The following is a 12,500-nucleotide window of genomic DNA, read 5'->3' on the forward strand; positions in this document are numbered from 1 at the left end:
TGCTCTAATGGCTGATTAGCTAAAATTACTGAACTGATCCACTGATGTCACACCAGTTTAAATCATACAGCATCAAAAATTAATAAATACACATTACTACTAAACAGAACTACTACTCAATCCCGCAATGCACAAAATAACTAACGTTACGATGATAAAGGTGCAATTTAATGATCTACCTTAATTAATGAATTAATTAAGACATAAAGGAAAGACTCAAGATCTTGCCGCCACTGTAATCAATTCCTCGTCATCATTAGAACCTCACTGAAGAAACAACGTGAGTAGTTTTACATCCCTGTCCTCCTTACATCCCTATCCTCCTTGAACTACTGGCCAAACATAGTCTTCCCCGCGTCCTCTAATCTCACTCCCTCAGCGCCACACAAACGCTCCTCTCCAGCTCATTAAACATTCTCCTCACATCTTGTCTTTACTAAAACACTCGACTGACAATGCCGAGTCTCCTTCCTCGCTGAGAGATTTTTAATAAAGTTATGTGTTCTGAATGGACTCAGGCGTTTATTATCTTCCCTTTCACTGTGTCGCTTTCTGTGCGGGACCTCTCTTTGTCCCGGTGTGAGGATGGCTTGGAGATTTGTTATTATGACGAACTCAAACAAAAACGTACACTTTACAAACGTCTATTCAGTCCGTCTTTTTCATGAGCTTTGTGCCATTCGTGCTGGTGGCAGTTTTTACACACACGTTTCATCGTTCTTGGAGTTAATGATGTTCTGATGCCAGCAGGTGATGTCTTCACTCCATGTACGTAGTTTGCATCTCACAACCTCAGCTCAACACTTTCACAACTCTGATAAAGGTGTAAATACCAGCACACACTTTCACCTCTAACACAACCTCCGTGACCTTGACAAGAGTGTGGCCTCGTAATCTGATGCGTTAGCTGCCGTTACTTGAACACCAGCCAGAAATAGGGTCCACTTGGGGAATCAGCAACAAACATAAGGCTCCTCAAAATACTTAACACAACAAGCCCTGTGTTTATCTGTATCCGATAAGAGGCGACCATTATTTGTTCGATAAAGTGATTACCTGCTATGCCTGAAATGCTGCCACCCAGAGGAGTCTAGTCTTAATAAAGCTTGCATTGGCCCAGGTCCCCAGCACGTCTGTCAGCGGAACTTGTACATCTACTAGTTACCAATGAAATAAAATCAAACTAAGGAGGCTGCCTGAAGCACTCTTCGGGAGTCTGTACGAGCATCACACCCGAAAGCAGCACAAAGGAGAGCCAAAGGTTGCCAGCACACTCAAGTGATTTGAAACTGCCACTCCGCAACTGACGAAACGTTAAAACCCTTAACCTCTCAGAAAGTTCCTGTGCATGATTGCACACTGGCATTACTTTGGCTTTCATAAACAAGTTTAGTGTTCCAATGACAAATATGTATTGTAAAGACCTCACGACCGCTAGATGGCTCACAACATTTAGGTACTACCCAAACCGTAGTAACGCAAATTCAGCGTGTGATGCAATAACATCTATTGGGTGCACATCAATATGCAAAACTACAATTGAAAAGCTTCCAAAGATGAGAGAGTAGCGCGGCCAGACTGGTAAGGTAAACACGGCAAGACAGCCGCGTAGAGTTTATTGATCACCCTCGCCACCACTACCACCACCACCACCACCACACTCACCACGACTTGGCTCATTTTTCATTAATTAACGGCGAGTGGCTTCTTGATGATGAGCCTTCATTTACATGCACATCCTGGTCTTGGTGATAAAAGCACCAATCATGAATAACCGCACACACCTAAATCATAACAGGCCAACAGTCACGTCCGCGGCAACCTTGGAGGGCAGAGCTTCCCCCTCGCGCTGTTTCATCCACCTGCTCATCACATCAATTTTCCCATTTCCATTCACTTCGCCCTGCCCTCCCCTCACCTCATCTCACTTCCCCTCACCCTCCCTAATCCCATCAAGCCCTCCCTCCCCTATCACCGGCCCTATGCCCACTCACACCCGCGCCTCCCACACTCACCGTTCCACCCCACTAGCGCGCCACCTCCAGCACCCCACCTCGCCCAACGCCCTCGCGCCTCACATCACAACATAACGAGAACCGGGTCACATAACGAGGCCTCCATCTGACCTCAAACGCCCAACCACACCAGGTCATCACCCCAGCCATTACGTTCACCCCCCTACAAGACCTTAAAACCCATATTCTGACCCTCTCCCTCCCCCTCCACTCTTCCCCTCGTATTTCACCTCTGATCCGCTACACAACAAAGCATTCACCGAAAATTCTCCGCGGGAATGCACAAAATAACAGAACTTTCTCGGCGAGATTGCAATATTATGGCAACATTCGAGGGATTTTTTTACATGTCTGGGAAATGCCACGTTTTTCTTGGTTGCGGTGAGTGCATGGAACGAATAAGACTTTCACACAAATAATAACTCTCTCTCTCTCTCTCTCTCTCTCTCTCTCTCTCTCTCTCTCTCTCTCTCTCTCTCTCTCTCTCTCTCTCTCTCTCTCTCATACGTACTAACACCTCCCTTTGATTACATTTTTTCCACCTCATCCTAACTCGACTGGCTTTACTTACACGCTCCCAAAAGCGAACTAAAAGGATCAGAAAGTCAGAAAATTTTTCCCCCTCAGACCTCCGAGAGAAGATAACTTGTGCCTTTGTATCAAGTTTTCCATGACTTTCTTTTTTCCTTCTTTCACCGCACTTTGCAGTATGAGATTGAACGCGTGAAGTTTTCGCTATTGTGTTTCTTATTGAAGCCAGAGAGAGAGAGAGAGAGAGAGAGAGAGAGAGAGAGAGAGAGAGAGAGAGAGAGAGAGAGAGAGAGAGAGAGAGAGAGAGAGAGAGAGAGAGAGAGAGAGAGAGAGAGAGAGAGAGAGAGAGAGAGAGAGAATTATGAAAAAATACAAAACACAAATACAGCATACAAACAGAGACAAAGAGTTACATACATCAAATAAATTGGCATCTCTCTCTCTGTTCCCTTACTCCTATTTTCGTTTTCCTGGAACTGCATTATGACCAGGTTTTTTTCTATATATGTTTTTTACCCTTCGCCAATAACCTTTATATATAAAAAAGATAAATATGCAAATACAGACACATATGGACACACACACGTCCTTTAAACACTTTTTTGCACTTTCATTACAATCCTCTAATTTATTTGAAAACCTTTGTTCACTTATTGAGTTTTTTGTTCCACTTCATTACACTTTACGCACCTTTACTGCTAAAATATTCCTTTGTTGACAGTAGACAATCTCGCACGCAAACAAAAACAAACAGATTAAAACAGGTACAAACGGTAACACGTAAAGTATAAAAGGAAAAATAAAAGGAAAAAGACAAGTAGACAAGAGGTGAAGAAGAGAAAAAAGTACTCGACAGTTCTCTGCCTATGTAAGTTAATTCCCTTCTGGCAAATTGTATCTCCCTATTTTCAACTTCTCTCGAGAAAATTAGGGACCATGTCATGATCTAGTTATGAAAAATTTCCTAACGTCACTCTGTCTGCCTGTCTACTTCTCTTGAGGTCTCGACTTATTTTCCAGGGAATTTGTTTTATTCTCCGTCTTTTTAGTGTCCTTTTAAATGTGTACCCTGTAACCTTTGTAACTTCTCCCCACACTGGTTACTGTATACTTGTTTTTTACACCCTGGTTTGCATACATTAAATCATTTCGTTCGTAAGTTAAGCTAAATGACACTGTCAACATTCATCTCCTTATCTGAAGTTTAAATAGCGCTCGTGTTTTCTCCATAAAGATATGAACAGCTTATCAGGCAGGCAGGCAAGCAGACAGAAACACAACAAAATACAGAGATATAGATAAACAGATAAATATATAGACAAATACTTACATAGACAGATATACATACACATATATAAAAGTAATATATGTGGTGGGGATAGTAGATATTGCTGTGTGTGTGTGTGTGTGTGTGTGTGTGTAGAATCAAGAGCGAGATGAGTGTGTGCAAGGGTGAGTGGAGAAGTGCGTACAGGGAAGAGCTTTTTGGAGGGCTTGTGAGTAAGGGCCGCGGGACAGGGGCTGGCAGGGTAAATCTCGCTTAGTATGAGGCTAAACGTGCTTAATATCAACAGTCTCGCCCGCACCGGAGACACACTGGCGGGGTCGTGACCGGTGAGTTTGTGCAATATGAGGAAAGCGTGCTGGGCCTTTGCAATCTCTCTCTCTCTCTCTCTCTCTCTCTCTCTCTCTCTCTCTCTCTCTCTCTCTCTGGTATTAATGTTGTTTATGTTTTTTTTTTTTTTCGAGTGGAACATTGTTTTATGCCTTTGTTTATAATTCTCTCTCTCTCTCTCTCTCTCTCTCTCTCTCTCTCTCTCTCTCTCTCTCTCTCTCTCTCTCTCTCTCTCTCTCTCTCTCTCTCTCTATTTGTAGTTAGAAAAAATGGTGTCATTCTTGTTTTCATTCTCTTGTTATGAACTTTATACCTCTCTCTCTCTCTCTCTCTCTCTCTCTCTCTCTCTCTCTCTCTCTCTCTCTCTCTCTCTCTCTCTCTCTCTCTCTCTCTGAATCGTATCCCTGCATGAAAGAAAATCATATAAAAAACAAAGGAGGACAAGAGTCAATCCAGTGAATTATTGATCAAGGCAATAACAATAAGCCAAGTGTCTCTCTGCCTCTCTAACGAAGCTTGAATCGACCTGCACCACTACACACACGCAACACCAATAATTTGCATTCCTAGAGGAGAAGAAGGCAAGAAATATTATAAGTCATGTTTTAGAAAATGGTTTACTTTATGTTTTCGTGTGTGTGTGTGTGTGTGTGTGTGTGTGTGTGTGTGTGTGTGTGTGTGTGTGTGTGTGTGTGTGTGTGTGTGTGTGTGTGTGTGTGTGTGTGTGTGTGTGTGTGTGTGTGTGTGTGTGTGTGTGTGTGTGTGTGTGTGTGTGTGTGTGTGTGTGTGTGTGTGTCCTTTTATGTTTTTCTTCGTTTGGCTTTCTTCTCTTTTTTTATGATTAATGAGTTTGCTTTTTTTTAAATGTGTTTTTGTTTACTTTTCTTTATAAAACTAGAGAGAGAGAGAGAGAGAGAGAGAGAGAGAGAGAGAGAGAGAGAGAGAGAGAGAGAGAGAGAGAGAGAGAGAGAGAGTTTGTTTATCTCTTGTTTGAGTGATTGCCTGCCTGTATGTCTATCTATCTACCTTATTCATCTCTCTCTCTCTCTCTCTCTCTCTCTCTCTCTCTCTCTCTCTCTCTCTCTCTCTCTCTCTCTCTCTCTCTCTCTCTCTCTCTCTCTCCGCTGTCCTCCCTCCCTTAATTATAAGTTACGCAAAATAAAAACACACCACTTTTCCAGCGGCCAAGGAGGGTCATATTGGCTGGCTGTTCCCAAAGTAGATAACGGAGCATAAATATGATAAGACTTCTGTCCCAATACTATTTTAATAAGCACAGAGAGATAACGTGTCGCAGTCTACCCTCACATATCCTTGGCATTTTCCTTCGTATTTTGATTTCTCTCCTAGTTCCCGGAGTTTTTCGGGTGAAATGTTGATAATATTCTAATGCGTATACCAAGAGATAAAACATCGCAGTCTATCTCTTATCCTTGACATTTTCCTTCACATTTTTGGTTATTTTAAGATTTTTCCTCTCTACCTCTTCTTCCCGGAGTTATCCATTAATGTGTTGATAATATTATATTACGTAAATTAAGAGATAAGAAATGCAACCTGTCTCATTTCATTTTCTTTTATTTTCATTTTTTTAATACTCACATTTTCCCCTCTTCTTCTACCTCTCAAAGCTAACGTACAATATGCCAATAATATCTAACACGTAGTAAGATATAAAACCTAGCATTATATCGCGCATCTGACATTTCCCTTGGTATTTTGATATTTGCAGCCTTTTTTTCTCCATTTCCCGCCGCTATCACGTGCAGCGATGGTGGAAAGTTACTCACCAGGAAATTCATTTACAGATTAATTTTCCACTTTCCTTCCCCGCGGATGAAGCAAATGTGGAAATTGCCGTCAAGCTTCTGCTACTGGCTGTTAGTCGCACATTAATAAACATGAAGATATTGTTCTCTGTTTGACGGTGATGTTGTGGCGGTGATGCTGGTGTTCATGGCAAAAAAAAAAAGAAAAAAAGCCCTTCATTTGGTGATAACATACGTGGGTTTTCAAAGTCTTCGGGAAAACTAATATATGGTGATGCCGTGACGGTGATGGTGACGATGTTGGTAACTTTCAGTATCTGTTCAAAGGGAAAACGCCTCCATAAGGTGATAGTGATGTGATGGTTACGAAGATGATGATAACAATGGGAGAGAAAAGATTAAAAAAAAAAAAAGACCTTCGTTTCGCATGCAGATTTGCAGACTCTTGAGAACCTTATATATGGTAATGCTGTGACGGTGGTGATGATAATGATGGTAATGAACGTGAATTTTTAGTATCTGTTCAACGGGGAAAGCGTCTCATACGGTTATAGTGATGATGATGATAACAGACATGGATTTAAGATTTTGCTCGCATGGAAACCTCATATGGTGATGATTATAATGATGATGATGATATGTATGAATTTTCAGTTTGCTCATAATGGAAATCTTTCATAATGGTGATGGTGATAATAATGTTGTGATACTGAAGATGATGATATACATGAATTTTCAGAGCTTATTTAAATGGGAAACTTTTGATATGATGATGATTATGATGATGACAGTGAAGATGCCTGATTACAAAAGTTGTTTATGATGTTGGTGATGCTTATTACAGCGTCTCATATGGTGACAGTGATGTGGTAGTTATGATAATCATAATAATAAAGGTGAGCTTTTCATAGTCTGTCCATATGGTAACCTTTTGATACCGTGATGGCCATGATGGTGATGATTAAGTACATATATTTTAACTCTATACATACGGGATATCTTTCATAATGGCGATGGTGATGATAATGCTATGGTAATGAGGGCATAATGATATTCATACACTTTTAGGGCCTGTTTATATGGAAAACCTTTTATATAGTGATGATAATGATAATGACAGAGAAGATGCATAATTAAAAAGAATGCTTATGGTACTGATGGTTATGACAGTGACGCGGAACAAGGTATGAATCCATATTTAGATTTTTAAGATACACACACACGAATATACAAAAACATTTCCTATTCCCGTTACATTTTACAGCCTGAGTCCTCCTGCTTGCCGTACTAAATCATCTACATAAGACACACGAGTGAAAAAGAATCATAAACCAGAAAGCGGAGCGCGGCTGACACGAAAGTAATGCGTGGTGTGACAAATTTAGCGGCGCCGTAATGGGAAGGCAGTAATTTGGGGCGAAACACTGAAGAAAACGGAAGGCTCCCATTAAAGGTACGAGAGCTTTGGCCCAACCTACCTGCCAGACGCACGATGCTGATTAATACGTCTTGAAGCAGAGAGAGAGAGAGAGAGAGAGAGAGAGAGAGAGAGAGAGAGAGAGAGAGAGAGAGAGAGAGAGAGAGAGAGAGAGAGAGAGAGCGTCGTGACTGTAAGTGGCTGTCGTTTTTTCCTCTCAGTTTCCCGCGTGCTGAAGGGCGTCTGGCGTTCCGGTTTGCGTGTGAAATTGTCTCATTCTGGCGGACGGCGCGGCGGAAAGGGCTGGAACCTCCGCCGGGCACATGGGATTCATAAAGTGAAATAAGAAAATCATGAACCGGGCCGCCACATTCACGGCGCGAGATTAAGGCAAAGGGAATGGCGAGGGAGACAAGGAGGTCGACATTTTGCTTCCAGAAACTTACAAAATTATAAATGAGTGGGAAGACAAAAAATCAACCTCAAATGTACAGAAATATAATGTTAAAGTTAAAAAATGCTGAAATATATTACCATTATTAGAATCTTATCGCTTATTTCAATATTCTGCTTCCAGGAACTTATGGAAAAATAAATGAACGGGAAGACAACAAAAATTCGCCACAGATGAAAAAAAAAAGAGACATCAAGGTAAATTTAGAAATGTTAAAATGTATTACCATTATTAGGATCTGATCGCTCGTTTCAACGTTTTGTTTCGAGGAAATTAAAATGAAACCTAATGTGTGAGAAGAAATCAGCAATTCACTGAAACTGATTAGGATTAGGATAGTGAATACAGGAAAATATAAGTAAGTGGAAAGAACACGGAGAACCATCTTAGCTTTACATAAACAGCATGGTTAAGGTAGATATGCTAAGTTATATGTCCATTTTTTATATTTTATTTCATCCTTTATTTCAACATTCAAGAGATTTAAAAGAAAATATCAGTATGTGTAAAAAAAATAAAATAAAAATCCGGACAACCATCTTAACTACTTATAAATAGCATGGTAAAGGTAGACATGATAAGTTATAGGTTTATTTTTGAAGATTTTATCGCTGAATTCAACATTTTGCTCCGGGAAACGGAGAAAAAAATATGACTATGTTGGAGAAATGCAAATGAAGAGACGCAACTGTGAAAATAATTACAAGATAAGAGAAGGAATGCTAAATCACATTTAATTTCCAGTATCTGATTGCTTTTCTCCACCGACTCTCTAATATTAACGAAGTACTCTCGGGCAATTATCATTTTCTATCTTTGAAAAACATAAAAAGTTGCCGTTACTGGTAATTGTTGTAAATAATGCTTCCTACGAGACACGGGAAATGAGAAGACTTACTTAATGCTTGTCTTAAAAGGCGACTAAAAGGAACGTGAAAGTAAGGCTGAGAAATCCTCTCTCACTGACTAAGTAAGGAAGCAGCTGAAAGAGATTTTACTATTTTACTTTTATGCTTCTTTCTAGAGTGCCACTCTTTGTTTACGAGAAAAGGGCAGATTCATTTTAAAATGTACTATTAAGTGTCTTTGCTACAACAACAACAACAACAACAACAACAACAACAACAACAACAACAATAGAAACAAGAATAACAATAACAAAAGTTACTATTGCTACTACTACTACTACTACTACTACTACTACTACTACTACTACTACTGCTACTACTACTACTACTACTACTACTACTACTAATAATAATAATAATAATAATAATAATAATAATAATAATAATAATAATAATAATAATACCACCTCTCTAACAATCATCATTACCATGTCAAGTGAAGAACCATTATCTTGAGCTCATAACATTTGGCATGTACATCAAAACTCTCCACTCTAATCACCGTTACGGATGATCAGGCAAATACTGAGTAATTCAGATGCAGACCCGTATGGCTGCTCTATAATTTATAACCTTCCGTTAATCTATCCCCAGAGTGCTAAAAGGGAAGAGCTATATTACAAGTATCATAATGGAATACGTTCAATATATGTGGATACTGAGAGGACACACACACACACACACACACACACACACACACACACACACAGGTAGCATGCTAAGTTAGTTTCGAGTGCTATCTGTGTTGCGTCACCCTATGTCGTGTCACAATTAGAAAAAAAAAAGTCGACGGGTGCAAGCGATGATCCTTGACACACGATAGCTTTGTCTGACTGTCTAGATTTTTTTTTTTTTTGTCCGGCGATCTTTCTCTTTTTCTCTGCGTCTCTTTGTCAGCCTGCATACTTTTACCTTTGACACTCACGTTGGCTTTGTCACTGTGGCTGCCTAAATTTTTTCGTCGGGCAGTCTCTCTGAGTCCTCTTTTACCTCCTGTCTGTCTGTCGATTTGAGTGTGTTTTTTTTATTTTATTTTCCTTAGGTCTATGTAGATTTATGTGTTTACGTCTAGTTTTTTTCAAGTCTTTGTACTACTGTGCCTCAGTCTGTGTGTGCTATCGAAGTCTATGTACTTCTATGTACCCTTCAAAATCTGTATTTCTGAGTCTTATTACGCCTGTATTTCACAGCCGTCTGGCTGCATTGATGTACCTAAGTGCCTTAATCGGTTTATAGAGCAATAGTGAGGCAATTGCGCCAAATGAACGACGGCTCCGAGAGATTGGATCGAGATTCATACCTGGAAGTCCTGATAAAGGCAACTCGAACTAAACAGCCAGCGTGACACACTTCCCGGGAATCGATCCTGCTCATCCTGCTTTCGTCAGAGGAAACGGTGAGAGGCAAGATAAAGGGAAGCCCACAAAGCTCGTGATTTCTGTGGGCTGCTCCATCCTGCTGAGAAATTATAAATGGAGAAGGGAAGCTCGCGTGAAGAGTTTGATCAGAGGCTTCATACGACCTAGAGTAATCCGGTGATGGGTGAGTCGATGTGTTCTTATGAATATTCTCAATCTATGTATGGATAGGTGGAGGGAGGGAGGAAGGGAGGGACGAAAGAAAAGGAGGGAGTGAAGAAAGGGGGAATGGAGAGATAGATGAATTATTAGTTGAAAAATAAAGGTATGTTCATATATTTATATAATTATATACTGAATATCTATGTATGTATGCATGCATGTATGTATGTATAAACCTGTTGTGTATGCATGTGTGCAGGCAAGTACATGCAATAACATAACCGTATTTCTGCGTATTTGTGTAAAACAACTTCTATATTCTCTCCTTTCGCTGAATACCAGTCAAGCACCATCATTACCTTTACATTTCCTTGCCTCCTCCTCCTCCTTCTCCTCCACCTCCTCCCCCATCTCCTCCTAATTCTCGTCCTCTTGCTGCACTTCGTCCTCCCCCACAACACTCAAAGCATCAGAAATTCCAGAGAGGAGCGTAAGCTTGGCCCAACACAAATTATTGAGTTTCGATACTTACTTTATTCTACCAGGAGAAGAACTCGTATTTTTTTGATTAGTAAGATATACACGAGGCCTAGCTATGACTCAGATATATATATATATATATATATATATATATATATATATATATATATATATATATATATATATATATATATATATATATATATATATATATATATATATATATATATATATATATATATATATATATATATATATATATATATATATTATCGGTTTGTTACGTCACTACGCCCTCTGGGATTATTATTATTATTATTATTATTATTATTATTATTATTATTATTATTATTATTATTATTATTATTATCATTATTATTATTTTGTCGATCATTACTCTTAAAAGTGCGTAAAGTAATGGATGGCACTTTCAACCTTCCATCCGTGGCAATTAAGGCGAGATTCCAGTCCGCTGACCCAGCGTTGCTCCTCAAGAGAGAGAGAGAGAGAGAGAGAGAGAGAGAGAGAGAGAGAGAGAGAGAGAGAGAGAGAGAGAGAGAGAGATTCTTATGTGAATGAATTATCTTTTAAACACGCCTTTAGGGAAGACCAATATGCGTTATTACTATCATTTTTGTTATTGTTGTTGCTTTTGTTGGCGATGGTGGACGTACCGGCGTATCTTGTAGTGATTGGTGCAGTGGAGTGACGTGGAGTGTGCGTGGCAGTAGGTGGTGGAGTGGCAGGGGCGGCGTGATGAGTGGAAGGCATGACGCAGTGGTGGAGAATGTGTATTTTTATGTGGTGGTGGTGAATCCATCTGCCACCCACACCCCTTTAAACGATCACTTACCTCCGACCCTCCAGCCTGTACCTCCTCCTGTACCTCCTCCTCCTCCTCCTCCTCCTCCTTCTCTTCCATCTTCTCTTTCCTCATTTTTCTCTTCCTCAAAACTCTTCATCTTTCTCCTCTTCTTCGTCATTATCCATTTTCTTCGTCTCCTCCTCCTCCTCCTCCTCCTCCTCCTCCTCCTCCTCCTCCTCCTCCTCCTCCTCCTCCTCCTCCTCCACTTCCTCCTTCGCTTCCTACTTCACCCTCCCTGTCTTGGAAGCCCTACAGCATTATTGAGTTAGTACCTCTCTCTCGTAGGAATGTCCGACAATATTCGACTGTGTGTGTGTGTGTGTGTGTGTGTGTGTGTGTGTGTGTGTGTGTGTGTGTGTGTGTGTGTGTGTGTGTGTGTGTGTGTGTGTGTGTGTGTGTGTGTGTGTGTGTGTGTGTGTGTGTGTGTGTGTGTGTGTGTGTGTGTGTGTGTGGGTGTGCTTTGTGTGGTGTACTATATGCCAGGATGAAAATGACGAGTGACACACACACACACACACACACACACACACACACACACACACACACACACACGTGCAAGTTTCTCGCACCCAACACGTAAAAAGCATATTTATGACTCCACGATTCCTCACCTCTCACATCATCTTGCCTCTAAACGTCACCATTACGTAGGAAGCGCGTGTAATTACTTCCTGCCTGGCTCAGAACGTAAATATATCCTTCTGCAAACCTGATTCCTCCCTTTGATTTTCTATTCATTTTTTTTTCTATCTTCCACAAGCTCACATGTATATTCGGAATAACTTTCACATTTTCTCTCTCTCTCTCTCTCTCTCTCTCTCTCTCTCTCTCTCTCTCTCTCTCTCTCTCTCTCTCTCTCTCTCTCTCTCTCTCTCTCTCTAAGGCTTACTTTCCCACAGAAAAAAGAATAATCGATTAAAACTTTA

At 40.4% G+C, this 12,500-nt stretch overlaps 1 protein-coding gene across 11 annotated transcripts in view; it reads right to left on the bottom strand.

Moving 5' to 3' along the window:
• LOC135116241 (uncharacterized) overlaps window positions 1-12,500 on the bottom strand; it is a 216,213-nt gene that overhangs the window by 142,677 nt on the left and 61,036 nt on the right. The gene's annotated exons all lie outside the window — the stretch shown is intronic.

This window comes from Scylla paramamosain, chromosome 30 (genome assembly GCF_035594125.1).
Source record: "Scylla paramamosain isolate STU-SP2022 chromosome 30, ASM3559412v1, whole genome shotgun sequence".
Lineage (NCBI taxonomy): Eukaryota > Metazoa > Arthropoda > Malacostraca > Decapoda > Portunidae > Scylla > Scylla paramamosain.